The sequence below is a fragment of the Dendrobates tinctorius genome, unplaced genomic scaffold (genome assembly GCF_039654945.1).
Source record: "Dendrobates tinctorius isolate UK_male_01 unplaced genomic scaffold, ASM3965494v1 ptg000026l, whole genome shotgun sequence".
Classification (NCBI taxonomy): domain Eukaryota; kingdom Metazoa; phylum Chordata; class Amphibia; order Anura; family Dendrobatidae; genus Dendrobates; species Dendrobates tinctorius.
This window is the reverse complement of record NW_027361694.1, coordinates 8,442,203-8,455,569: the sequence shown is the minus strand read 5'-3', so window position 1 is coordinate 8,455,569 and position 13,367 is coordinate 8,442,203. Positions and strand designations below refer to the sequence as shown.

The 13,367-nt window shown below is 43.0% G+C and overlaps 1 long non-coding RNA gene across 2 annotated transcripts in view; it reads left to right on the top strand.

Annotated features, from left to right (window-relative positions):
- Positions 1–10,240: 10,240 nt before the first annotated feature.
- Positions 10,241–13,367, top strand: part of LOC141084655 (uncharacterized) — a 51,773-nt gene continuing 48,646 nt past the window's right edge. Inside the window, exons 1-2 of one of the 2 annotated variants that reach the window (XR_012231074.1) lie at positions 10,241–10,420; positions 12,033–12,120. This is a non-coding gene — a long non-coding RNA (uncharacterized lncRNA). Of the gene's footprint in view, positions 10,426–12,029; positions 12,121–13,367 lie in introns of both variants that reach the window. The other variant, XR_012231073.1, reaches the window with a different exon arrangement.

Sequence of the window (13,367 nt, the reverse complement as noted above, 5' to 3'; positions counted from 1 at the left end):
ATTTGCTTTTTTCATTTTTATTGCCCAGATGTAGTACTTTGCATTTCTCCCTGTTAAAAACCATTCTGTTAGTTGCTGCCCACTTCTCCAGTTTATTTAAATCTTTTTGAATCCTCTCTCTCTCTTCTCTAGTATTAGCTATCCCTCCTAGCTTTGTGTCATCAGCAAATTTAATCAGTTTACCCTCAATTCCTTCATCTAAATCGTTGATAAAGATGTTGAACAATACAGGGCCCAGGACAGAGCCCTGTGGTACCCCACTTGAGACATTCTTCCAACTGGATGTGCAGCCATTTACAACCACTCTTTGGGTCCGATCACTAAGCCAGTTAAGAATCCACCTAACAGTTGCCTTGTCCATTCCATACTTAGTCATTTTTTCAATAAGGATTGTATGAGAGACTTTGTCAAATGCTTTGCTGAAGTCAAGATATACTATATCTACAGCATTTCCTTGATCCACCCAATCAGTGATACCGTCATAGAAGGAAATTAAGTTAGTCTGACATGACTTATTAGTTACAAACCCATGCTGACTGTTTAATCACTTCATTCTTATCCAGGTATTGACATACATGTTGTTTAATAATTTGTTCAAAGATCTTTCCTGGTATAGAAGTCAGACTCACCGGCCTATAGTTGCCTGGGTTCACCATCTTCCCCTTTTTGAAGATAGGAACAACATTTGCTGTTCTCCAGTCTTCTGGCACTTCTCCTGTTCTCCAAGAATTTTCAAAGATTATAGAGAGGGGTTCAAAAATTTCTTCTGCTAATCTCCTTCAGTACTCTGGGGTGTAATTCATCTGGACCTGGAGACTTGAATTAATTTAGGTTAGCTAAGTGTTTCCTCACTATCTTTCTGTTTATAGATATCCTGGATTCTTCTATTCCCTTAATAGGACAGTGAATAACAGTTGATGTTACATTCCTTTCTGAGAGAAAACAGATGCAAAATAGGAATTTAAAAGTTCAGCCTTCTCAACATCCTGTTTTACCATTTCATCATTTTCATCCTGTAAAAATCCTATAGCATCTTTGACTTTTCTTTTACTTTTGACATATCCCCAAAATCCTTTATTATTTCTTTTGACATCTCTTGCAAGCCTCAATTCATTTTCAGCTTTAGATAATCTGATTTGTGCCCTGCAGGTTCTGCAGACAGCATTATATTCTTCTTTAGATATGCCTCCCTCTTTCCATTTTATAAACATTTTTTTCTTCCTTTTTAGCATGTGCTTAAGTTCTGTGTTCATCCATCCTGGTTTCCTTAAATGCTTCCTGTTCTTCCCTCTTTTCGGAATTGTTAACAACTGTGCTTTGAGAATTTCATTTTTCAAGATTTCCCATCCTTCCTGGACATTTTTGTCTTTAAGGATATCCAGCCATTGGATCCCTCCAATTCTCTTTCTGAATCCCTTAAAATCTGCCTTTCTGAAATCTAACCTTGACGTCTGAGTCTTCACAGGTCTTCCGCCTCTAGTTATCCAAAATTCTAAAATAGCATGGTCGCTACCTCCTAGGGTCCCAGCCACTTTTACCTCCTCAACCATTTCCTCCCTGTTTATAAGGATTAGATCCAAGGTAGCAGTTCCCCTTGTTTTCTCCCTTACCTTTTGGAAGATAAAGTTGTCAGCAAGAGAGGATAAGAATTTCCTTGACCTTTTAGTTTTGCCTGAGAGAGATTCCCAACAAATGTCTGGATAGTTGAAATCTCCCATGACAACTATGTCATATTTTTTGGAGAACTTGGCCATTTGATGCCTAAAGAGTTCATCCATATCTTCAGCTTGCACAGGCGGCCTGTAGTAAATGCCTACAATGGTGTCCTTTCCATTGTTCTGTCCTTGTATTCTTACCCAAACAGTTTCCACAGAACTCCCTGTCTCTGAAGCTTCAATCTCTGTGCAGATATACGCGTTTCTAACATACAATGCGACACCCCCTCCTCGTTTATCAAGTCTGTTTCTTGCAAATAAGTTGTATCCTTCTAGCCTTGTATTCCAATCATGTGTATTGTCCCACCAAGTTTCAGTGATTCCAATGACATATTTCTTTTCCTGTGTTAGTAGTTCTAATTCTCCTTGTTTGTTGCCCATGCTTTGTGCATTAGTATAGAAACATTTTAGTTTGTGATTGGTTTCTCTTTCTCCAATATTTTTATTAATTAGATTCTTTCGTCTTTTTTCTTCCTTTCCAATTCTAATAGCAGAGTTCTCAATAGCATTTGTCAGGTGTATGGCTTTTTCTGGTCTTTTGCTTCCCTTCCCATGTTGTTCTAGTTTAAAGCTCTCCTTACAAGTGTAGCAAGGCGACTTCCAAATACATGCTTTCCAGTCTTCGTAAGGTGCACCCCATCTCTAGCAAGTAGTCCATCGTATAAGTAGTTCACTCCGTGATCCAGAAATCCAAATCGTTGCTGACGGCATCATCGACGTAGCCAGTTGTTCACCTGCAGAATCTTATTCCACCTCCTTGTTCCATGGCCATCCACTGGTAGGATGGAAGAGAAGACCACCTGCGCTCCCAGTTCTTTCACTTTCTTGCCTAAGTCTTCAAAGTCTCTGCAGATGGTTTCCAGGTCGTTTCTTGCGGTGTCATTTGTCCCCACATGTAGTAGCAGGAATGGGTAGTCATCTGTAGGTCTGAAGAGTCCTGATATCCTGTCAGACACATCTTTAATTTTTTCACCTGGAAGACAGCACATTTCTCTTGAAGTTATATCCGGTCTGCAGATAGCGGCCTCTGTTCCTCTCAACAGGGAATCCCCCATGACCACCACTCTCCGTTTCTTCTTCACAACATTTTTCTTTCTCCATCCAGGAGGACTCTGAAGGCGTACAAGGTTGCTGTTTGTTGGCAAAGTCTTATCCTGATGTATTTCTTCATCGTTTTCCTGCGTGAGAGCCTGGTACTGGTTTCTGAGCAGTATGGGTGCTGACTGCCTCCTGATCCTCCTGCTTCTCTGGGTCACATGTCTTCATTCCTCTGTTTCTTCAGGTGCACTTCGAATTTCTTCTCTTTCTGTAACATGAAGAGATAATTCTGCTCTGTCTAAGAACTCGTCACCTTCCTTAATGATCTTCAACGTAGCTATCCTCTCTTCGAGATTTTGCAACTTTTCCTCCAACAGGGACACAAGCTTGCATTTGTGGCATGTGAAGTTTGGCTTTTCCACTGGTAAATCTGTGAACATGTAGCAAGAAATGCAGCTCACCAAATGGCTCCTGGCCTCTTCCATCTTGAGATTTCTTAAAAACGATGAAAGATGAGCCAAAATTCGGCGTGCGGTTTTTCCGATTTCCTCTTTTCAGCTGCAACGGCCAAAACCCAGTGATCGTTGAGCTCGCGGAGACTCTTCACTTATCCCAGAAGGCACTGGGAATATGCAAATGATCTCCTCAAGACTCTTCCCCTGGTTTTCCAATTTCCTCTTTTCAGCTGCAACGGCCAAAACCCAGTGATCGTTGAGCTCGCGGAGACTCTTCACTTATCCCAGAAGGCACTGGGAATATGCAAATGATCTCTTCAAGACTCTTCCCCTGGTTCAGCTTCCTCTGCTTTATTAAAAAGATGCCAATACATTAGGTATCATTTTCATGCTGACAGGTTTCCTTTAAAGTGTTAACTTTAGACATTCTATAGGGCCTTTTACACATAGCGATATCGTGGTAAAAATTCATTCAAATAACTTGCGTTTATTTGTGAAAAAAAATGGAAATTTGGCGAAAATTTTAAAAATTTTGCAATTTTCCAACTTTGAATTTTTATGTCCTTAAGTCACAGCGATATGGCACACAAAAAACTTGATAAGTAACATTTTCCACATGTTTACTTTACATCAGCACAATTTTGGATCCAAAATTTTTTTTGTTAGGAAGTTATAAGGGTTAAAAATTGAACAGCGATTTCTCATTTTTGCAACACCATTTTATTTTTACGGACCACATCACATTTGAAGCCACTTTGAGGGGTCTATATGATAGAAAATACCCAAAAGTGACACCACTCTAAAAGCTGCACCCCTTAAGGTGCTCAAAACCACATTCAAGAAGTTTCTTAACCCTTTAGGTGCGTCACAGGAATTTTTTGAATATTTAAAAAAAATGAACATCTAACTTTTTTCACAAAAAAAATACTTCAGGTTCAATTTTTTTTATTTTACCAAGGGTAACAGGAGAAATTGGACTGCAAAAGTTATTGTGCAGTTTGTCCTGAGTATGCTGATACCTGATATGTGGGGGGAACCACTGTTTCGGCGCATGGCAGAGCTCAGAAAGGAAGGAGCGCCGTTTGACTTTTTCAATGCAAAATTGGCTGGAATTCAGATCGGACGCCATGTCACGTTTGGAGAGCCCCTGATGTACCTAAACAGTGGAAACCCCCCACCAGTGACCTCATTTTGGAAACTAGACCCCCCAAGGGTCTAGATATGTGGTGAGAACTTTGAACCCACAAGGGCTTCACAGAAGTTTATAACGCACAGCGGTACAATTAAAAAAATCATATTTTTTCCACAAAAATGATCTTTTCACCCCCAATTTTTATTTTCCCAAGGGTAACAGGACCCTAAAAGTTATTGTGCAATTTGTCCTGAGTACGCTGATACCCCACATGTGGGGGTAAACCACTATTTGGGCGCATGGCAGAGCTCGGAAGGGAAGCAGCGCCATTTGACGTTTTTGGCTGGAATTGAGATCCGACACCATGTCGCGTTTGGAAGACCCCTGATGTACCAAAACAGTGGAAACCCCCCACAAATGACACCATTTTGGAAACTAGACCTCCCAAGGAACTTATCTAGATGTGTGGTGAGAACTAACCCCCAAGGGCTTCACAGAAGTTTATAACATACAGCCGTACAATTAAAAAATCATATTTTTTCCACAAAATTGATCTTTTCACCCTCAATTCTTATTTTTCCAAGGGTAACAGGACCCTAAAAGTTATTGTGCAATTTGTCCTGAGTATGCTGATACCCCACATGTGGGGGTAAACCACTATTTGGGCTGATGGCAGAGCTCGGAAGGGAGCCATTTGACGTTTTTGGCTGGAATTGAGATCGAACACCATGTCGCGATTGGAAACCCCCTGATGTACCAAAACAGTGGAAACCCCCCACAAATGACACCATTTTGGAAACTAGACCCCCCAAGGAACTTATCTAGATGTGTGGTGAGCACTTTGAATCCCCCAGTGCTTCACAGAAGTTTATAACACCCGGGCGTGAAAATAAAAAATTCGTATTTTTTCCACAAACATGATCTTTTTCTCACCAATTTTTTTTATTTTCCCAAGGGTACCAGGAGAAATTGGACCCCAAAAGTTGTTGTCCAATTTGTCCTGAGTACACTGATACCACATATGTGGGAGAAAACTATTCTATGGGCATACGTCGGGGCTCGGAAGGGAAGTAGTGACGTTTTGGAATGCAGACTTTGATGGAATGGTCTGCGGGTGTCATGTGCGTTTGGAGAGCCCCTGATGTACCTAAACTATTGAAACTCCCCACAAGTGTCCCCATTTTGGACACTAGACCCCCCACGGAACTTATCTAGATGTGTGGTGAGCACTTTGAACCCCCAAGTGCTTCACAGAAGTTTATAACGCTCGGACGTGAAAATAAAAAAATCATTTTTTTCTACAAAAATAATATTTTTGCCCCCAATTTTTTATTTTCCTAAGGGTAACAGGAGAAATTGGACCCCAAAGTTGTTTTGCAATTTGTCCTTAGTAGGCTGATACCCTACATGTGGTGGTAAAACACTGGGCGCATGGCAGAGCTTGGAAGGGAAGGAGCACCATTTGACTTTTTCAACTCAGAATTGGCTGGAATTGAGATCAGACGCCATGTTGCATTTGGAGAGCACCTGATGTGCCCAAACAGTGGAAACCCCCAATTCTAACTCCAACCCTAACCCCAACACACCTAACCCTAATCTCAGCCCTAGCCCTAACCCTAATGGGAAAATGGAAATAAATACATTTTTTTTTAATTTTATTATTTTTGCCTAACTAAGGGGGTGATAACGGGGGATTTGATTTACTATTTATAGCGGGTTTTTATGTTTGGCAGCTGTCATACGCTAAAAGACGCTTTTTATTGTAAAAATAGTTTTTGCATCACCACATATTGAGAGCTATAATTTTTCCGTATTTTGACCCATCGAGTCATGTGAGGTCTTATTTTTTGCGGGACGAGTTGACATTTTTATTGGTACCATGTTCGGGCACGTGAGATTTTTTGATCGCTTTTTATTCCGATTTTTGGGCCGCAGAATGAACAAAAAACAGCGTTTCATGAATTTCTTTTGAGGGGGTGCGTTTACAACGTTCCGCGTGCGGTAAAATTGATAAAGCGCTTTTATTCTTTGGGTCAGTACGGTTACAGCGGTACCTCATTTAGGTCTTTATGTTTTGTCGGTTTTATGCAATGAAAACTATTTTATATAAAAAATAATAATTTTTGCATCGCTTTATTCTGCGAGCTATAACTTTTTTATTTTTTCGCTGATGATGCTGTATGGCAGCTGGTTTTTGCTGGACAAGATGATGTTTTCAGCGGTACCATGGATATTTATATGCGTCTTTTTGATCGCGCGTTATTGCACTTTTTGTTTGGCGGTATGATAATAAATCGTTATTTTTTGCTTCGTTTTTTATTTTTATTTTTGAAGGGGTTCGCTAAAGGGGTTAACTAATGGGACAGTTTTATAGGGCAGGTCATTACGGACGCGGCGATACCTAATATGTGTACTTTTATTGTTCTTTTTTTTATTTCCAAAAAATGGATTTATTGCGGGAATATTTTTTTTTTTTTAATTTATTTGGCGATTTTTTAAAAATTCTTTTAACACTTTTTTTTTACTTTATTACATAGTCCCAGGTGGGACATCACTGTCCTGTGACAGATCAGCGACACATTGTGCCGGGTGTCAGCTGTGATAATCAGCTGACACCCGGCCGCAATCAGCGGCGCTCACCACTTGGGCGCCGCTGATCACGCTAGATGTACTATCCCGTCCATGGGCATAGGGGCCCGGGTCCCATGGACAGGATAGTACGTCTGATGTCAGGAAGGGGTTAATGAGTTAACTACTGTCCTTTCTGATTATTTAACAGAATACAATGTATTAAAAGCTTTTAAAATCCATTGTAGCCTCAGAACAACAAACAGCACAGTAGATTTTTATCTGGTGGAGATTTCACTACAATCGTTTTCTGCCATCACAAATTATTTAGAAAGAATTTGTTTTTCCTTTTGAATACTGTATTTTTTGAACATTTTTACTTTCAATAGCTGTACACTAACATGCGGTATTTTGGAATTTATTGCTACAAGGTGGCTGTATTTAAAAGTCATTTTTCTTGCCATAGAAAATGCTTCATATTTCTTTTACTGGAAAAGTCTATAATTCTAAAAAGAATGCGGTTATTATTGGATATCTAAAACAGATCAGACCAAGACCACCCAGTATTTAGCCCCTCAAGTAACAGAATTTTTCAATTTTTCTGAAATCTCTTAGCAGAAGACTTGAGCTTTTAGTTGGCTTTGATTTCCTTTATTACGGCTCAGCATGACTTTGGGCGAAATACCACCCTATCTTTGAAACATATGTTGCTACAATTTCGATAAATACATATTGTGTGTAATACATGGCTGGTGTTCATTTTCTCTTTCCTTGTTCTTTTCTTCTAGAAGTCTTTTCACAAGGGTATTAGTTTTGTCATATTTCCTATGACTTCTGCAGTTTAAAAAAAAAAAAAAAAAAAAATCTGTCCCATTGAGATGCTCCAGTAACAAAAAAGACACATGTTGTTTTTGCTTATTAAAAAGAGACCTTGTTTAGCTCTTTAATGGAAATCAAAGTACAATGTGTTTTTTTTTTTTTTAAGTTCCGCACTATTCTGCAGATTCATTTTGATCAATGGACACACTCTAAAACATAACACTCTTTCACCAGCTGGAAAGGGCACATAAAAACCTTTTGACAACTTGACAATGAAGACCTTTTAACTAAAATAATTGCATGGAATATCTTCTTTTTAGAGCTCATTCTTGCTTTAATATTTTATTCTGTCAGCAGCATATGGCTGAATTAAGAAGTTCTGTATTCGTCATTTTTACTGCCGCTGGAGGGATTACAGCTCTCTGTCTTTTCAATCTCCTTGCTAAAAAATGAAAGCTGCACCGCTGAGCATTTTATTATCCATAATTATCATACACAGTATTAATTAGGTAGCTGCTTTGGAACTCTGACTGCAACTTAGTTTTAAAAGATTAGGGACCCTGGGAATAGAACACTTTTCCATTTTCATAAGTGTCACCATGGGACAGTGTCATCTCTTTCATATGCATACTTATTGCTAACTTGATACCTAGTTGTTTGATATCTTCATATATGTTTACTTTATGATTGTAATAGGAGACTTTGCTAAAGGTCTACCATAACCAGAAGGCATTTTTATGTTTTAAATAAGGAGTGATGAATAAATAATCAAATTCTCAGAAACAATCATTTTGTTAAAGATCAAATCAAATTTAGTACAGCAAAATTTCAAGAAAGGGGTAAGTCCATCTAAACCTGTATGAGATCATTCCCAGTCATCCCATTGCATCAATTGGGCTGGATTAGTTCCAGAGTCAAATCAAAAATACTGCATGCAATTGGAGATCAGTAAATCCCTTTGTGCAACCCTGGTCCAAGATCCAGGTCAGTGTTCTCAGGCGGTGAATATGAGCTGTGTGAATTTCCTTACCCTCTGGGATACCAAGCTTGGCTTATGTTTGTCAGGCTGGCAAGACATCACCAGTGCGCCACACATGACACCAGACCAGCTCTGGATATCAGCGCAGTATTTGTCCATGGCCAGAAAGCACTGACCTGGACACTGGACTGGGCTTGTGCAAAGTAATCTGCTCATATCTATGTGCAACACTTTGCTATGGATGCCTGACTGATGCAGGAAGTGCACAACTAGTCATCTGTTATAAATCAAGTAAAACAAAAAAATGACCAGCATCTCCGAACAGATGCAAGCTGCCATGACTGCATAATATAAAAACAAGAAAATACAGCAGCCCTATGTAAGCACTGAGATGTATGTGTGCCATCCCGGCCGGGCCACTGTGGTAACGGTACTGGGTCACGGTGGTCCAAATGCTAGTCGAGTCCAACCGGGGGGGCGCATGTTAGCCTTTGACAATTGTGGGGGTAATAATAAAAATAATTAAAAGGTTCATGATGCCAGTTGGGACGTTCGGCCTGGTATGACTGAGCTCTGATGAAGGTCCATGGGAGTTAGATGGTGATGGACAGTGCTGGATGATTGACCCCTTCCCAAATAGGCTCCCAAGGGAGTTGGAGCAGGAATGGTGCAGCAGAGAATAATCAGCTTTAGATAGAGTAATGATCAGTTGGCACCTGTTATTGAAGTTCTGCAAACAGTTCCACAAGCTTCCATATGATTCACATACAGGGTTTTGGTCAGACCTGCACAGTGAGGGTTCATTTCCTCTGCTGAGAGGTTGTGTAGCCTTCCTGCTGCTAATTTTACCTCTGGTAAACGATTCTTTGGATCCTCAGGGGTCCAAGGTAAGCAGTTACTGTGTCCATTATCTCTTTCATCAAGCAGGCAGCGTGAATCCTGTCAGAACACTTCCTCTTACAACAGTGTCCCTGATTCCATGGAGTTGCTGAGCTCCTGGGCAAAAACATTCTTCTGCTACTTATATAAAGACTGAGCAGTCTCTCAGTTTAGCACAAACTCTAGAAGTCTCTGTGCTCCAGGGACTGGTTCCCTGCCTACTGCAGCTTGGACTAGCATAGAACATGCTGCTTTTCTCTGTATCCACGACATCCATGAAGCTTCTTCTTCCTCAAAACAACAAGTTCACTGCTCTGCACAATGAAACCTACCAGAGGCCATTCCTCCCCCCTGAAGGATCATGCATGCTTCCTGTTTCAGGCAAAAGTGCACAATCTTCCAGTAAGGGATCAGGTAAAATGTGTGAATGCATCCCTCACCATAGCTGGCAATCAGTAGCGTAGCTACCGGGGGGGGGGGGCAGAGGGGGCGGTCACCCCGGGCCCCGAGCTCTGAGGGGGCCCACCGGAGCTATGCTACTGTAACTGTATGGGCATGCACAGCATGCCCATACAGTTACATTCTGCGGCAGAGCAGGGAGAATCGATCTCCCTACTCTGCCGCCCAGCCGCTATGGGCCCCTGAGAAGGCGGTGGGGGGCCCCGGTGCCAGCAGTGCGCCCCTCACCTCACAGCCAGCAACGTCGTCCTGGGCTATTCTGTGCGCACAGGACCTGTGATGAGGTCACGGGAGGGGCGGAGTCAGGGGGTCACATGATCAGGGGCTTCAGCGGCTGCAGGGCTCGGCTGTGCTGGTTGTCATGGTGCTGGATGAGGTGAAGTAAGTTTCTGTGTGGGCTCAGGAGGGGTTTACAGGGTGGATGTAGCAGAGCTGTGTGTGTATGAGGTGTGCAGAGCGGAGCCGTGTGTGTAGAAGGTGTACGGAGCAGAGATATGCATGTATGAGGTGTACAAAGGAGCGGAGCCGCGTGTGTATGGGGTGAGCGGAGCCGTTTGTGTACGGAGTGGAGCCAAGTGTGTATGGGTCGGGGTGTACAGAGCAGAGCCGTGTGTATACGGGGTGTACAGAGCAGAGCCGTGTGTGTGGGGTGTACGGAGTAGAGCCGTGTGTGTGTGGGGTGTACGGAGTAGAGCCGTGTTTGTGTAGGGGGTGTGGAGCAGAGCCGTGTGTGTGTAGGGGGTGTGGAGCAGAGCCGTGTGTGTGTAGGGGGTGTGGAGCAGAGCCGTGTGTGTGTAGGGCGTAGAGCTGTGTGTGCAATGTGTACAGATTGGAGCCGTGTGTGTACGAGGTGTATGGTGCGGAGCCGCGTGTGTACGGGGTGTGCGGAGCAGAGCCGTGTGTGTATAAGGTGTACGGAGCGGAAATGCATGTGAACAGCGTGTACGGAGCAGAGCCGCGTGTGTACGGGATGTAGGGAGCAGAGGCACGTGTGTACAGCGTGTATGTAGCAGAGGCGCATGTGTACAGCGTGTACGTAGCAGAAGTGCGTGTGTACAAGGTGTACGGAACAGAGTCGCATGTGTACAAGGTGTACGGAACAGAGCCGCATGTGTACAAGGTGTACGGAACAGAGCCGCATGTGTACAAGGTGTACGGAACAGAGCCGCATGTGTACAAGGTGTACGGAACAGAGCCGCATGTGTACAAGGTGTACGGAACAGAGCCCTGTGTGTATAGGGGGTGTGGAGCAGAGCTGTGTTTGTATAGGGCGTATCAGGTGCAGTAATAGGGACACATACGGCAGCAGAGGCTCAGTTTTGGGGTATCAGGTGCAGTAATAGGGTCACATACAGCAGCAGCGGCTCAGTATTGGGGTATTAGGGGCAGTAATAGGGGCACATATGGCAGCAGTGGCTCAGTATTGGGGTATCAGGTGTAGTAATAAGACACATATGGCAGCAGTGGCTCAGTATTGGTGCATCAGGTGCAGTAATAGGGACACATACGGTAGCAGCGGCTCAGTATTGGGGTATCAAGTACAGTAATAGTGACACATATGGTAGCAGCGGCTCAGTATTGGGGTATCAAGTACAGTAATAGCGACACATATGGTAGCAGCGGCTCAGTATTGGGGTATCAAGTGCAGTAATAGGGACACATTCGGCATCAGTGGCTCAGCATTGGGGTATCAATTGCAGTAATAGGGACACATATGGCAGCAGCGGCTCAGTATTGGGGTATCAGGTGCAGTAATTGGGACACATACGGCAGCAGTGGCTCAGTATTGGGGTATCATGTGCAGTAATAGGGACACATACAGCAGCAGAGGCTCCGCATTGGGGTTTCAGGTGCAGTAATAGGGACACATACAGCAGCAGCGGCTCAGTATTGGGGTATCAGCAGGATGAGGGGTTTGTGCAGGTTGTGGATAGATAGTGATGGAGCTGGAATATGAGAAGTGAAACATGTCGTATTCTCTGTAGCAGAGTCGTGGTTTGAGGAGTTGTCATGTCGGTCTGGGCCAGATGGAAAAGACGTGAAAAGTGATCGATTCCATCAGAAAGAATGTCAGCGGTAAGACACCAACTATACCTGTGCAATAATCACATGTGTTTTGTAGGACTGGTATTTACCACTGACCATATTGCGATAATATCCATGTTAGTCTTTATATAGGGATTATTTTCAGTAACAGCGCAGTCATCTCCTACATCCACTAATAGGGTGCGTCACCGAGTTGTAATCACAGTTACCTAGTTAGGGGCCCACTCAGAAGTTTCGCTCCCCCTGAGCCGAAACCCTAGCTACGCCTCTGCTGGCAATACAGATAAATTATGTTACAGAAGCAGACATTTTGTGGAGCTACAGGCATGGGTGCCACATATGCAAACATTGAATATATGAAATTGGACCTGCATTACTGCTATATAGAGTATACTTATAAAAATAAAGGTACTTAGTGCATAAATTGGCCAATTCATGTGAGCCCATCAAGCACAGTAAAGTGACCTTTCTTTGATTCTTTGGTCAATTTATGAGTTAAAGGAAAGGTGCCGCAATTTTATATAATTTGCAAAAAAAGAGTAAGTAACAAAACATGTTGTTAAAGCAAATGTACTAACCAGGATTTATGGTTTGTTTGTAATAATGTTTTAATGTAGCCACTGGGCGCTGCCATCTTGATTTGCAGATCTGTGGAGGACTCATACAGTCTGCAAATATGGCCGTCCCTGCACATAGGAGACTGCGGTCGGCTCCCGACCCCACCATGCAGCCTCATTAGCAGAGAACTGGGCACGCCCCTGTGGGCTGCACCATTCACTGCTGTAGGTGTGGTTGGGCGCCATTTTACTGTAGCCCAGTGCTATCTGCTGAGCTCCAATTTCTGCACCGTGCTTCCTGCTCCAGCTCCACTGTCCTCCTGCTCTGTCTCCGCCTCCTCACTCACACACAGCCCCAGTGATCTCCGGTAATCTGACACCTTTGCTTTTATGAGAGATTTTATGGCTGTCTGAGGAGGACAGTGACATATACAGCCCATAGTCTAGTGTATAATTGGGGGGGCTGGAAGTTTCACCAGTGTGGGCATATCTGTAATACTGTCTCCTGTGATACTGCCTGCTGAGCCGTGTATCTAATCCTCTCCTGTGTGATACTGACTGCTGAACCGTGTATCTAATCCTCCCCTGTGTGATACACCGCTCAGCAGGCAGTATCTAATCCTCCCCTGTGTGATACTGCCTGCTGAGCCGTGTATCTAATCCTCTCCTGTGTGATACTGACTGCTGAGCCGTGTATCTAATCCTCTCCTGTGTGATACT